General features: G+C 34.4%; 1 long non-coding RNA gene across 1 annotated transcript in view; it reads right to left on the bottom strand.

Moving 5' to 3' along the window:
* The window catches only part of LOC144202811 (uncharacterized), a 48,690-nt gene that overhangs the window by 14,222 nt on the left and 17,306 nt on the right, over positions 1–17,162 (bottom strand). Inside the window, exon 3 of the long non-coding RNA XR_013327562.1 lies at positions 3,099–3,178. This is a non-coding gene — a long non-coding RNA (uncharacterized LOC144202811). The remainder of the gene's footprint in view (positions 1–3,098; positions 3,179–17,162) is intronic.

Below are 17,162 nucleotides of genomic sequence, written 5' to 3' on the forward strand. Positions count from 1 at the left end.
GGACAATGCTGCCATCTGGCGGGTCCAATTATAGATCCTCCATTTTTTTTATGTTTGTTCTGGCTTGTCATCATATTCCTTGGTAACAATTGCACAAATGGCCACTAGATGTTAGTATCTACCATGAATTGAAAGAATCCGTGCAAAAAGCACTTTTATTTTCATTTCTCATCATCTGTAATCGCTATGGGAGACCCAACAATAAATCACCCACTACTAATCAACGTATAAAACAGTATTGAATCTTCATATCATTTGTGGATGAATGATGCATTCAGGGGAAAGAAAAAGTGTTGTAATACTAAGATTTGTTAATGTAAATAAAACACTACTCTAATTGAGGAATTTTTTTTTTTCTCCCTATTTTTTTATTCATTGGCTGCTATCGACCAATAGATAGATGATCAATCTATTTTACCCGGCAACAGGACAAATGGCCATTCGCTGCCAACCCTTCCACTTTAAAAATATATATTTTGGGACAAACATTTCATTTCATAGCAGAAATATGATGAGATGCCGTATAATTTGTCGCCTATTTTTGTCAATTGTGTTAAGAGAGGTAATGCTTTAAAAAATATAAAAATAAAATAAAAAATACTATGTTAGTGTATGAAGTATCTATTTTTTTGTTTGTTTTTGTCGTTTAATATTGAAATTCAAATTTTTTAGGGATATTCTTACAATTTATTTTGACTACTAACGCAGAAACTTTCACTTTTTGGTCTAAAGTTTTTTATTTATAGTTTTTTTTATTCTATTTTAAGCAACAGGAAGGAATTGCCTCAAAATAATTTGACATCTATTGCTGTCTAACCTGTACAATTTTAACCAAAAACTATCAAAACTAAATTAACGGAGAAAAACTGAAACCCGGGCCCAAATCTGGCCCCCGGGCTGCCACTTTGACACCATATCGTGGACATCCACGTAACTCTAACATAAAACTTTTGTTGTTTTGTCATTTTTAGGCCAAAAAATCTCATAAACGGTCGCAATTGACAAGAAAATAGCTCAAAATTTCACGTAAAATGGCGAGCGGCGTCTTTGAATTTCTCGCGTGACGCTCCGGTGGTCGTCCTCACAAAAAAAAAAACGTCTCCATTACTCGATGTGCTCCACTCTGTCATTTGTTCCGGAAAGTCTCTGAGAAAGCCGACCGCAGGAACCCCCCCACTCAACCAAAACCCCGCCCCGAGGGGGTCTTTGAGGTCAAAGAGATGCGCGCAAATGGAGTAGTGGAAATGTTTTTTGTTGTATATGTGGTCCTCAACCTTCAGGACAAACGCAAATTGGAACAATATGAGGGGAAAATGGCGGATTTAACAATGAAAGCCGACAGGGTTTGTTTTTTTGCGTCATCAAAGTTTTGGTTAATTTCACTAAAGCTTGTTGTTCAGGAAGAGATTTTTTTTTATTGAAAAAAACTGTCACGATGAGAGTTTCATGGAAGTTTTTTTCTGGTTTGTTGGATATTGTGAGTCAATATGGGTTTATTTTGTTCATAACAATAAGGAATGAGGATTTTGTTTTTGGTTTTTAGGGTAATTTTTTTGTTTGTTTTTGGCGGAGTGAGATTAAATGCGTGTTTTTTGTGTGTTAAGAGTTTGGGTTTGTGGTTTATGATGTTGAAATGTGAAATTTTATGAATAATAAAGAGGTTGGGATTTGCAGAGGATTAAAATTCTGCAAAAAAATGTATTTTTCTGTTTTTAATGATTTATTTTTCTATTGAAATGATTTTTTTTGTCTATAAATGTCAATGGCAGGGAAATAGTTAAAATAATCCTGATCTATACTGCAAAAAATACAATATAATATCAGGTAGAATTAGTGTATTTTAAGAACAAACTTTTTTATGGTAACAAAAACAAAATTTAAATAAATATTTTTGATTTTGAGGTTTTTTTGGTCATTTTGGGCTATTTTTAGACATCATTATCACTTTTAAAACTTGTGTCAAGTATTTCTTCCCTTAACTTGACACTTTCACATAAAGTGCCTATGTTTTACTGGATGATCAGAAAAAAAATGTCCAACCAAAAAGCGGCCAAAAATAAATATTTATGATTTTAAGATTCATTTTGGTCATTTTGGGCTATTTTCAGACATAATTATCATTTTTTAAAAACGTTTGTCAAATATTCCTTCCCTTTAGTTGACAATGGCAATCCAATTTTCTCACAGACTGCCTATTTTTTACTGGATAATCAAAAAAAAAATCCAACCAAAACGCATCCAAGAACAGAAATTAAAACAAAAATTTCCAATTTTGAGATTCATTTTGGTCTTCTTAGGTCCATTTCCTTACTTAATTGTCATTTCAAAAACTTTTATCAACTATTCTTTCCCTTTCCTCACAAACTTTCAATTTTTTTTTACTGAATCATCAAAAAAACGTCCCACCCAAAAGCACCCAATTCCAAACTATCCCTTTTTTATGTCAATTTGCCTTCTAATTAACTTTTTGACAAATCTCTGACAGGTCTCAAATGACTTCCCACGCAAACTACCATTTTAGTCGAGCTGATTCGCTGAGCTGTCAATCAAAAAACACAAAAAAAACCTTACACTTTCTTTCAAAATCCATATTTAGTTTTTTTTTTCTTATTGTAACCCATCCACGCCATTTTCTTGGACTACAGGTGATGACGGTTGGCACCTTTGACTTCGACCCCTGTCTTTGGCCCCGCCCACATCGCCCTTAGGCCAGAACGCGGCGGTGGGACGACTCATGCCTTGCCAGAGATTCACACCGGCAATTTGAGCTGACAGCCGGCTCGTGAATCACCTGGCTGGGGCGTCGTTTGTAAAGGGGGAAGATTTATTAGGCGCGCATAGTCCGGATTTTCATACTAAAGCGGCGAGTGGAAGACGGCCTCGGGGGTCTACGCTTATATGGGGGGGTTGTTGGAAGATAAAATCCAAATTACTTTGTTTCCTGAGCCTTTTTTTGAGCCCAGATACACAAAAAGTGTACACGAATGCAGTCAAATTATATAAAGTCATATTAATGAAATAGTAATCCTTCAAATATGGCGGCTTCACTACATTATATTTTGTTTTTTTAGCTAAAAATGGAAGAGAAAGTGACTTACATGGTAGTAGGTGCAAGGGATGTCAACAGTGGGGATAGGATTCGGTCGGTGACGTGGAATGGTCGTTGTTCAAGAGCCACCTAAAACAAAAAGTTGGAAACTTAGACCAAAAGAATTTCTGTTTAAAAGTCAAGGATAGACAATGCACTTATTTTAAAAGGCCTTAAAAATTGTTTCATCTATAAGGCGCATCGGACTATGAGATGCAGTAGTAGTATGTAGTGGCACTTCTGATGGTAGTAATAGGGGATTGTGTTATAGTACATCCACTAGATAAAACTGTGGTGGTAGTGGTAGTGGACGTGGGAGCAGTAGGAGTGTTATAAATACACTAGAGAAAGCTGTAGTAGTACTAGTAATGGGGGGATATTGATCGATATGTTGGAGATCCACTGGAGCTGTATTACTACTAATAGAAGTATTAGTAGTAGTTTCAGCAGTTGTAATAGTAGAAGCAGCAATACCAGTAGTAGCAGTAGTAGTAGCAGTAGTAGTAGCAGTAGCAGTAGTAGTAGTAGTAGCAGTAGTAGTAGCAGTAGTAGTAGTAGCAGTAGTAGTAGTAGTAGCAGTAGTAGTAGTAACAGTAACAATAATAGTAGTAGTAACAGTAACAATAATAGTAGTAGTAACAGAAGTAGTAACAGTAGTAGTAACACTAGTAGTATTAGCAACAGTTGTATTAGTAGTTGCAACAGTTGTAATAGTAGTAGCAACAGTTGTAGTAGTAGTAGTAGTAGAAACAGTTGTAGTAGTAGTAGTAGTAGAAACAGTTGTAGTAGTAGTAGTAGTAGAAACAGTTGTAGTAGTAGTAGTAGTAGTAGCAACAGTTGTAGTTTAGTAGTAGTAGCAGCAACAGTTGTAGTATTAGTAGTAGTAGCAACAGTTGTAGTAATAGTAGTAGTAGCAACAGTTATAGATGTAGTAGTAGCAACAGTTGTAGTAGTAGTAGTAGTAACAGTAGTAGCAACAGTTGTAGTAGTAGTAGTAGCAACAGTTGTAGTAGTAGTAGTAGTAGTAGTAGTAGTAGTAGTAGTAGTAGTAACAGTAGTAGTAGTAGTAGTAGTAGTAGTAGTAGTAGTAGTAGTAGAGTGTTGAGTTATGCATTATAAGTAGATGGAGCGGAAAATACGCTATTTAAAAGAAAATCAACAAATTGAGGCTTAGAGCATCTTTAAAGTAGTCTTGGGGCCAGGTTGCCATGTACTATAATGTTGATTAGGATTTTCTCAATATCATGTTTGACAATAAAATCCTTTCTATTTTGTGAAATTGATTTGGGCTGACGTCATGATTTTGTAGGATGACCTCCAGCCTCGCCTTGACAGGTATGCTGCTTTAAAAAAAAAAAAAGGAAGATGGCGCCCCTCCCTACCTGCCTCCCAACCTTCCTACCCTACCTAACACAAAACCCGTCACCCCTTAACCCGTAAAACAAGCCGATTGTAAAGACGGCAAGTCCTCCTGGTAAGCAATCTTGAAAACAAGTCGAAGCACCTCCTCGTCAAGTTTGCGTCCGCATTAACGAGCAATTTTGCCTTCCGAGCAGTCAAACGGCCAAAAGTGCGTTGCGGCTTCTTGTCATCCAGCTGACAGCTGCACTCTCACACCTTTAATTAACTCCTCCCCCTTTGGAAAAGGCTAACCTGAGCGCAATCATTAGCTCGGAGTCAAAAAACAACAACTAAAACACATAACATAAAAGGAAAAATGTCATTCTTAATAGTAAAAACAATAAAATAAAAAATAATAATCAAAAAAAATCATTCATATTTCAAATGGCTTCTCTTCACAAGGTTCAGGGGGTGCTAGAGCCTATCCCAGCTAACTATAGGCACCAGGCAGGGCTAATTTAGAGCGATCAACCAGCTAGCTTAGCATGTTTTTAGAAAGTGGGAGAAAAATCATAGTAATCCGGAAAAAAAATCTACCTGGGATCAGACCCTCGACCCCACAACCGTTGGGCCAACATGATAACCACTTGTCCACCGAACTGTCTCACAAGAATATAAAACTGCAATTGTTATCTATTCATTTAAACTGTTTATATATTTGTTCATAGTTATTTTTTTATTTAGATAAGGAATTTAAAATATATTTATGTTATAAATTATAGTGCAAATATTCAATATTCATTTAAAAATTTTAATACATTTGTTTATGTTTTTTTTAAATTTAGATAAGGAATTAAAAAAAAATTTTATTATAATTTATAGTGCAATTAATCTATATTTATTTAAAAGGTTAATACATTTGTTTATGTTTTTTTAATTGAATAAGGACTTAAATATATATATATATTATAATTCATACTGTATTTTTGTTTTTATTCATTTAAAAATTAATTAATTTGTTCAAAATTATTTTTAAAAATAAGGAATTCCACAAAAACTTGATAATTATGCTTTCAATTTTCTTTTTGTAAACATTTGTATTCATTCCAAAAATATATACTATATGACTACATAAAAATATAAAAACAAGTGAAAACGAGTTAATTTTGTCTATTTAACAAAAAACTAAATCCAGCCAACCAATTTCATCAAAAACATCAATTTCCATTTTATCCTTCACTAAATAGATCAAATTCCCCAAATAAAATTAAACCACAAAAATCCAATGACCTTTCCATTCAAAGGTTAAAATCCCATAAAGTCAAAAACTCCATCTTTTTAAAGCAATACAACAACAACAACAAAAGTGTCAATGGCGATATTATGACAGAAATATGTGCTACGAAGGTTACAAGTGTCACGTTAACACTGTCCGTTAATGAGTGTAAATAAAGATTTGGTGCTATAAAAATGGACGCCACACGCAAACGCTGGTGATGCCTTTAGACAATGTGCATGGCGGGAATAAACACGTCATGGTGATGGAAAAAGACAAGCTTGTCTGCAAACGTTGCCTTCTAATTATCTGGTGGGAGGCTCATTTGAATTAGACGTTAATGTTGTGCCCTTGAGAGCAAAAAGCCACCAAGTTTCACTTGGCTAACCAAGTCGCAAATGACAAGAGGACGTGGTGGCGTTGAAAAATGCAGTGAAAGTCAAGGTAAATGCTCGTAATATGAGAGTAGAATTCAATGTGATGAATGACAAGGGGATTTTAGGTTGAGCCCTGAGGGACACCCCAGCAAATTTGCTATTCATTTCTTGCAGTATTTGTGGCTCTTTAAATGAATAATGTTGTTTATTTTTATCGGAGTTGGGGATTAAAATGATCGGATGAGGTTTTTATAAGGAGGCTACAAATATTACATGTTTTTATCATTTTTTACTGTGCATATTTTGACCACCAGTAATAGTAGAAGTAGCTGTGGTGATTTTTATGTCAACAAAGCCTGTTATGTTTTTTTTAGGGCTGGAGTTAAACTGATAGGTCAACAAATGCCTTTTTATTATTATTATTATTATTATTACTATTGTTACTTTAAGTGAGTATATATGTATATTCATGTATATACATAAATATACATGTATATACATAAATATACATGTATATACATAAATATACATGTACATTCATAAATATACATATACATACATAAATATACATATACATACATAAATATACATATACATACATAAATATACATATGTATATACATATGTATACACATATATACATATATACATGTGTATATACATATATACATGTGTATATACATATATACATGTGTATATACATAAATACATTTGTATATACATAAATACATGTGTATATACATAAATACATGTGTATATACATAAATACATGTGTATATACATAAATACATGTGTATATACATATATACATGTGTATATACATCTATACATGTGTATATACATATATACATGTGTATATACATATATACATCTGTATATACATATATACATGTGTATATACATATATACATGTGTAAAAACATATATACATGTGTATATACATAAATACATGTATATATACATAAATACATGTGTATATACATAAATACATGTGTATATACATAAATACATATATACATATGTACATACATGTATACATATGTACATACATATATACATATGTATGTGTATATACATATATAAATATGTATATACATAAATATATATACATATTCATATGTACATATATATACATATTCATATGTACATATAAACATATACATATGTACATATATAAACATATACATATACATATATAAACATATACATATCCATATATAAACATATACATATACATATGTACGTATATATAAATATGTCCTTAAAAATCAGTTTAATTTTTTTGGATTGCATAACCCATTCTGTAAGGTTGGCGACAAAAGTCCGGCCGGCGCTTCCGCGAAGACGGCGTCGTCTTTGACATTTGTGTGGGGCTCCGTATCATGCGTGGCGGAGTCATGAATCACGCTGGCGATTCAAGTGGGAGTGACATTTGAAAGCTGGCCCGCAGTGATGCGCCGCCAGACTCATCAGCGTCAAGTCAAACGCGCTCGTCGCTCCGGCTCGTTGTCTAATCGTGTCACTGCGCTGATAGGACATTTACAAAAAAATAATCATCTGAATAATAAGAACTTTCCTTTCAAACGTCATCGGCCTGAGATATTAACACAAACTTCTCAACCACTTTATATTTTTATGATACTGTAAAAATATTGGGCTGTGATACCGATAATATATTAAATCTAGATATTCCTTTAGAAGAAGAAAGAATGCTTTGGGGGAAACGTAGGTCTAGTGGTTTGCGCCTCGGCCTCGCAGTTTTGGGGTCGTGGGTTTGATCCCAGATAAGTCCTCACTGAGTGGAGTTGGTATTTTCTCGTTTTTTTTTTTGGTCAGACTGTTTTCATTCTTTTTTTTTCAGAACCGCTTAACCACACAAGGGTCGTGGGGGGTGCCGGAGCCCTTATCTAACCCTTGTGAGGATAAGCAGTTGAGGAAATGAATGAAGTCGTCATTTACATAATGACGTTTTCACATTTTTATGAAATTACAAAAATTAATTTGATTTAAAAAATAATTAGAGAATTTACATATAAAGTACACTTCTACTTACGAAATTTTCAAGTGTATATATAAGTTAGTCAATATTTTTTGGCTGATTAAACCATCTAATTAATATTATTTTAATCCAATCCAACTAATTTAACCAATTCAGTAAGCCTGCCTGAGATGAGGGCAACTTTAAAAGGCATAAATTATTTTTAAATAATGTAATTTACTTAAAAATAGTATATGTTTTAATGCTAGTCACCTGAAAAAGTGTTACGCTAATAAATGCCTATTTACCCAGTTGTCCTCCATTTTTTAAACATTACTATAACCTATGCTTGCTCTTAATTTCTGATCACCTAAAAAAAAATACTTTTTTCCTCTCGGAAATGTATTAACAAAAATAAAGAAATTTCGCAGAATGTCGTGAAACTGCGATATTTGAGGGATTACTGTAAAAAGTCTCAACCATGTTAAGGAACCAGTTTCCCACGAGTATCCCAAGTATCCAACTTTTTTTGTCACCCGTTGATGAGTTCTGTCAAACCTTCACCAGATTTATAATGCGGCAGTCGTAAACAAATGAACAATGAGCTAATGGCCGCATTCTCACCTGCGCCGGCGATCCGCCCGACGACGACGGCGGCAACGGTGGCAGGGTTGCTCGTTACTGCCTCGGAGGCAAAGCAATGACCTTGTCAAAGAGGTGAAAAAAAGAAGGCTTTGATTTGTGACGGGATCTGTGGTTCACATGGGCGGTCTGGTGACTCGTCTTCTCCAGAAACGTCAATTTGTCAGGTGAAAAAGTCACAAAAGATTTCAGCGAGATGTTTCAAAAGTATGCGAGCGCAATTATGTCTTAATAATTAGCCTATTAGAGGATGGGCAAGTTTGCACTCGCCACATTGTATAGACAGTCAGAAAAATATGCCATTTATTCATTCATTTTCTCAACCGCTTAGCCTCACAGGAGTGCCAGGGGGTGCTGGAGCTAACTACGGGTAACAGGCGGGGGAGACTGACCGGCCAATCGGTGGGCACGGGGAGAATAACAACCAATGTCAATCATAGGGAAGGACAATTTAGCATATAATTAGCCTAGCATGAATGTTTTGAGGATGTGGGAGGAAACTAGAGTACCCAGAGGAAACCCACTCAAGCCTAAGGAGAATATACAAACTCATCACAGTAGGGACTGAAATGGAATTAAACCCTTGAGCTCAGAACTGCGAGGCCGACGCACAAACCACTTGACCACCGGGCCGCTATAAAAATAAATGCATAAATGTATCTCTATATATATACATACAAACATATATACACATGTATATATACATATACATACACATATATATACATATATATATACTTACATATATATACATACATATATAAATATATAGATACACATACAAATACGTACATACATACATATATACACACATATATATATAAATATATATACACACATATATACAAATATGTACATACATACATATTTACACATATATATACATATATATACACATATATACAAATATGTACATAAATACATATTTACACATATATATACATATATATACACATACTCATACATATATACACATATATACATATATATATACACATATATATACACATAAACATATATATTTACAAATATATACACAAATATGTCATATTAGCCAAAAGAGTGTACATTGAAACCAAATTTTGACGTTAATTAAATCTAAATCCATTACCTATTTATGTATTATTCATTATTATTATTGATTGATTTTTTTGTTGTTATTATTTGTGCACCTTGTAGTGACGCTTTAAATTCCATACTTGTATAATGACAATAAAAACCATTGAATTCCATCCAGTATTTTACATCTGAATTTTTTTGTTCTATATTAATAATGCTAAAAGTACTTCACATGCAGTTTCTCCTAATCTCCATAATGACAGCATTATATTAGCATTGGGAGTACGCAAGATAGTAAAAATCCTTTTCCTTCATTGGAAAGCAGTCTGGTCGGGACTTGTTGGAATGTTATGAGCATCTCCATTCTTCAGGAAGAAGAATGTGACCCCCCGTTGATGAATGTCACTGTAGAAGGCTCCCTGAGGGCCCCTCAAGGCCCCCCAGCGACCCCGGGGGACCTGGCCTGGATCTTTTTCATCATTTCATTTCCATCTCTTATTTTTGCTTTGTTTTTGTGTTTTTCTAAACTATTTTTTCCCACTGACAACAATTTCAAATGGATTGGTCGCCTAGTAGTATGATTGGACGTCAGTTTACTGCAATAAAAGCAATATTTTGTCACAATTATTATCCAAGCAATGTTTAGAAAACACATTTTTGGACTTTTAAGGAGATTTTAAACTATACAGAGCATTTTAAATGAATTTTTAAAATTAAAGTATTTTTTAATTAATATATTATGATATTTTGCATGCTTGACATGTTTTTACAAATTAAAAAAACATTGAATTCAAACCGTTTGATGCCTGAATTTATAGTTTAAAAAGTACATTTCACAATATTATGTTAAATAAATAAAAAACACGAAAAAAATCAATTAAAAATTCTATTTTCAGTAGTTTTTGACCCATCCAAATTCATAAATTATGTATTTTATGTTTAACACTAAATATAAATTTAGCATCAAAAAGATAAACATTAGAATTTGAACTTAAATGTTACATAAATGTTAAATTCCAAACATAATTTTCATATTTTTTACGACGTCAAACTCATCAAAATTCCACTTTTATGAAAAGACTTGACAAGAAACATAAGATTTAACTTATAGCCAATCACAAAGTTAATTCCTGGCTAACGTGACATGCATAACATAATTTACAAGCTAAACACTAACGTGACGTGTCCTCTGTGTGCACTGCATCGTTTCATTTGGACTTAAGAGATGTTGGAAGCCATTTTTTTCTCCCCTTTCTCATTCTTTGTTAACTTTTTCAGCCTGAGGGCTTTTCCTTGTGTGATGCCCTTTTGCCATGTTTATGGTAAACAAAAGCTAAATAAGAGTATTCATTCGCTAGCCGGCTAAAAGCGGAAGAGCTTCAAATGAGGATTTGCAGCATTTTGGAATTCTTGGAATTGTCAAACTAACTAATTAAATCATTAATTTGATCAATACATAGTTCATAAAACTAAAATAAATCAAATAATTTGGGGATATAAAACTTAATTTGACAGAAAAGTTTCGAATTTTGCACCAAGAATTGGTTCAAAAAAGTTTTCTGACTTATCAACAAAAAACTTTGGCTTTTTAAGTCCTCTATATTGTTTTTTTTACCAATTTCTCGACTATTTGTCGACCAATTACTTTAAAAAAGTCATACCTCTACTTACAAATGCATCTAGGTACAAACGTTTCAGGTTACAACATTTTTATATGCAAACGAGTGACTGAAGATGAGAAAAAATTATGCAATCCACCAAAAGAAGTCTTCATCCATTATTTTACTTTGAATTCCCCTTATTAAGCGATTAAAACTACAAATGCAACAAGACATATTTTCACACACAAAAACAGAGCACACGTAAAAGTCTAAAATGCACTACAAAATGTACGACTTTCAGCGCTCCTAGAACGGGCTATTACTGCCATCTAGCAGGCAAACACGGGGTATTACATCTATAATGGCCATGTAGGAAGATATTTCTGCAGATAAGGGCACATTTTCATGTTTATTTATTTTAAGACATTAATAAAACATTTTCTTATAATTTTTTTCTCATTTTTGAGTGTTTTCTCACATTTTTCATACAAATTTGGGATACTTTGACCAATTTTAAAGGGTTTAGTTGGTAGTTGTGTGAAGTTGAAATTACAGAATTGACATATAAAGTACACTTCTACTTACGTAAATTTCAAGTTACGAAAAAAGTATTGGAACCAATTGATTTTGTAAGTAGAGCTACGACTGTATATAAAGTACTTCTTAACAAAGTTCGGATACGGACTGTGACAGCCGGCAGCAAAATAAACAGTGTGCCTAGTTATTTTATTAGTCATATATGTTCGCTATTGTTCCAATTTGTAATACACGAGTTAAAAATGGCAGCCAGGCTTTGTTTGTAGGCACCTGAAGCAATCTGACAAAAAATAGAAAAATTAAAGAGCCGCGGGGGTGACGCTATCTCGCTCCAAAAAATATTGTCTTGGGGCAAATACAGTCAAAAGATGAGAGGACATGTCATTAATTATGAATATTAACAATGACTTATAGTTGATGAATGGTTATTTGAAGTATGAAGGCTACGCAAAGTAAAAAAATAATATAATTGTTACTTTTTCCCTCAAAATTGTCCTTAAATTTCCATATTACAACATACATTACATCTTTAATCACTAACTTTTCTGATAATATTAATTTTCCTCATCATATGACGACATCACATAACTTTATTTTGTAATCACTATTCTTTTATTTTGATAGTGATCTAATTAGTCCTTCCCACTTATTCTATTCGTCTCTTTTTGTTGTTGTTTTTGTTCTTCACGTCAAAAGCTGTGCGTGTCGGGTTATTATCGGAATGCCATTGTGTGAAAAGGCCGGAAGCTCCTCCCCCTTTTCTCCCTTGCGCGCACAGGTAAAGCTGCAAAATGGCGGCGTGTAATTAAAAAGAGAGATGTTGATCTTTGCGACCCGGCCACACCCGTCACTTAACCTGGCATGCCGTCTGCATTTCGGGAGCCCTGCCCGCTTGCGCCTGCATGACAAAAGCCACAAGTAATGTGGGGGTACCTGGGGGACCTTTTGACCTTTTACGTTGACCCCCTTTTAACCCCGACTGGGCCTGGAATTCCACACCTGCTTTGGGTTGTGGTCCAGTTCTAGCGTCTGCGCAAAAAAAAAAAAAAAACGATAAGTGTATGTCTATGTATATGTATATATCTATATATCTATGTATATATATGTATGCCTGTATATGTACTCATAAATGGATGTATGTATGTGTATGTATGTGTATATATATGTATGTATGTATGTGTATATATATGTATGTATGTATGTGTACATATATGTATGTGTACATATATGTATGTGTACATATATATATATATATATATATATATATATATATATATATATATATATATATATATATATATATATATATATATATATATATATATATATATATAGAGAGAGAGAGAGAGAGAGAGAGAGAGAGAGAGAGAGAGAGAGAGAGAGAGAGAGAGAGAGAGAGATATATATATATATATACATACACAAACACACATACACATACATATATATATATATATATATATATATATATATACACATAAAAATATATATATATAAACATACATATATACAAATATACATATATATACAAACATACACTCACATATATACACCTTTTTAAAAATATACATATACTTTGTACAGATTTTTGTGCCAAAAAGTTACATTTTCCACAATAAACTGGCTTACACGTCAACCTATACTTAAACACTTCTATTCAACGTGTACTACGTTATAATGATTACATCATTCCATAGTCACATGTAGTCCCAACCCTAAACACTTGGGGGCTCTCTTTCTCTCACAAATTCCGCAAACATTTTAAAAGGCCTTTTACAAGAATTTTGACCTATGACCCCCTATTTCTACCTACTCATCATTCTTTTAACTCACTCTCCATTGACACCAATACACTCCCAATCCATACACGGCACCACCCGACCCTCCCAGTCCACTGGAATTGGACATCGAGGGCCGCGCGTGTGGCAGACTTTCCGCTTCCATTGGACCCTCGCGCTAAGCTCAGGGCGAGCGTTCGACTCTCCACGGCACGCCAACGCAGTCGTAGCCGATTAAAGCCGGAGTGAGTCAAAAGTAGGCTGCCGGCACCCCCGAAACCCCCCTGTTTGCCCCCCACTCCCGTTTCAGATGGGCTATCATCACCCACTGTCGGCTCGAGTTCACTTAACGGCAGGAAAGCGGATCCTTAGCGCGGAAAACACCTGCGGGCGGCGGCAAAGGAATTCTTAATGTCAAAAATGAATATGCAAATACCAGCAAATGTCACAACACGTGCGTTAGTCATGCTCTGATCGCCAGTCTGCCAGCCAAAAGCGAACTGATCCCAAACCGGACCAAACTGAAAACCGGGGAGTCACGCGTCGGGGCCTCCTGGCCTGGCCCGCTTCCCGGCGGTCTCTCTGTATTTTTTATAAAGCCAAAAGCGTGAGGGGGTTTGGGCATGGCCGCGTGACTGATTGCCAACGTCGAGGAACACACCTGGGGTAGGTCACTTTCAAGTTCTGACAGTTGGAATCGTTTCCACGAAGGCTGCGATAGTGAATGGTTACAGTCAGCCCTTCAGTTATGACCCTGTTTCTGATCCTGCGCTCCAAAAAAAAAAACATTAACTTCAAACTATACTGTATTTTTACACGTATAGGACGCATTTAATTATATTGACGACTTATTTATGTTGACAATTGACGACTAATCTATGTTGATTACTTATCTACGTTGACGACTTATCTATGTTGCGACTTAACTATGTTGTGACTTATCTATGTTGATGACTTATCTATGTTGATGACTTATCTATGTTGATGACTTATCTATGTTGATGACTTATCTATGATGCTGACTTATCTATGTTGACGATTGACGACTTATCTATGTTGATGACTTATCTATGTTGACGATTGACGACTTATCTATGTTGATGATTGACGACTTATCTATGTTGATGACTTATCTACGTTGAGGACTACATTGGCGACTTCTCTATGTTGACGATTGATGACTTATCTATGATGCCAACTTATCTACATTGCCGACTTATCTATGTTGACAACTTATCTATGTTATTACTTATCTATGCTGCGACATATCTATGTTGACGATTGAAGACTTATCTACGTTGACGACTTATCTATGTTATGACTTATCTATGTTATGACTTATCTATGTTATGGCTTATCTATGTTGCGACTAATCTATGGTGACGGTTGACAACTTATCTACGTTAACGACTTATCTAAGTTAGCAACTTATCTATGTTGACAACTTATTTATTTATTACTTTATTTATTTTATCATTTATCACTTCATTTGTTTGTTGTTGTTATTATTTGTGCACTTCACTACTTATTTATGTTGTTGACTACTTATATTGTATCATGTTTACTTGTAAATGTATTACTTTTGGATTGAATATTTATTCATGCTTTATTCTTATTATTGTTTGGTTATTTGTCTGTTTGTTTGTTGGTATTTGTGCACTTGGTGAAGCTTATTATGCTTGTATATTACAATATTAAGTATTCAATTCAATTCAAACTGAAAGCTATCGGCTAACATGTGTCACGCTATCATCCAAGCTAGTTAAATTCCCTTGTATTTAATGTCAATCTACTAGAAATGAGCAACCATATCCGACAGTCAAGTCAATTTACTAACTAAAATTTCTCCATTAAATAATAAAAACATACAAATAGCCCTTATCAAATCCCCCCTTAAAACAAACAAAATAAACATAACTAAAACAACAGTCCCATTCCTACAACTTTTTACAATAACCAACAGTATCACATCATCTCAACTCAATAACCCAAATTCCTTCCAAATCCCAAATTTCCGACGCGGGTCAACATCTGCCGGCAAAATTGTGTCCGTCCGTCCCTCTTTTTTTCTGAAAATGGGAGTCGGCATGTTTTGTTACAGTACACACACACAAAAACACACAAAAACACACAAAAAAACACACAAACACACAAATACACACAAAAACCTACAAATACACACAAATACACACAAGTACACACAAAAACGTACATGAAAACACACTGCATGGAAGTCATTAGTGTAGAACAGAGCTGAGAATTAAATTGTGGGGTTTTGATGTTAAAAAGTTTGCTAAATACCCTCATAAACACACTTTGGTCTACAAATACACAACAATCCTACTTTATGTTTTCATGTCGTGTTGTTCTTGTTGGGACATGTCCTATGAAGGACATCAAAGCGTCCCCCCAAAACCTCAAGCACACACACAAACTAGCGCACACTTTTTTACATACAAACATACACGCACGTACACATACACACACATTGACTTTGACTCTGGCCAACCAACCACCCGCCACGGTTTTTTGTTGTCAACCCAAGTTCTGGCTCTTCATCTGGTCCTCATATGGACTTGATTCGCCCCCTACTGCAGTCCGGCCCAAAACTATTTCCTTTTTCAATTTCCAGGGGAAGTTGTTAAATGCTTTGTGAAGCAAACAGGCCTCGTTCACGTCACCCTCCCCTTCTTTTCTGTCTCGGATATTTTGAGTACGGCGACGCACCACTGGACGATAATTTGCGTGCAGAAATTAGGATGTGACGTGATTGAGTTTGATGGGATTATTATTAGACGATCAGGTTTTTATATTAAATATATTAAATATATTTATTGATCTGTTTTTTGAAGTATGATTCAAAGAACTGGATTAAAAGCCCTGAATATTCAGTTTTTTTTAATAGATGTAAAACAATGTTTATTTTAGCTTTTTTAAATATATTTTTAGATTTTACTAAATTATTTTTGAACTAAAAACACAGAAAAAATGATTAAAAAATGACAATTATTGATTTGAAAGGGGGAAAATTATGAAATTTTATATAAATCTATACTCTTCATTTTAATTTGATCCTAAAACAGAAAGTAAGCACTCATGATTGACTTTCCCGGGCCAAAAAAAATGATCCGGCGGGCCAAATTTGGCCCCCGTGTTGCCACTTTGACACCATACCTTAGAAAATTTGAGGTCCAATCAACCTAACATGGACATTTTTTAAGAGTACCCAACAAACTACCAGAACATACAAACTCTACACACAAAAATACAACCAAGGATTCAACCCTGAATTTCAAAACTGCAAGCCAAACTTAACAACCACTCAACCACCGTACCACTTTAAACCATAATGTTCTCATATAAACCTTTTCCCCTCTTAGAACTCCAACGTGAACTATGCGATTATCATCAAACAACATAAAAAAGACAAAATCAAGTCGCATGAGGAAATAGCATCAGAACAGTGAAGCGGTTGTGAAGCACCC

This window comes from Stigmatopora nigra, chromosome 10 (genome assembly GCF_051989575.1).
Source record: "Stigmatopora nigra isolate UIUO_SnigA chromosome 10, RoL_Snig_1.1, whole genome shotgun sequence".
Classification (NCBI taxonomy): domain Eukaryota; kingdom Metazoa; phylum Chordata; class Actinopteri; order Syngnathiformes; family Syngnathidae; genus Stigmatopora; species Stigmatopora nigra.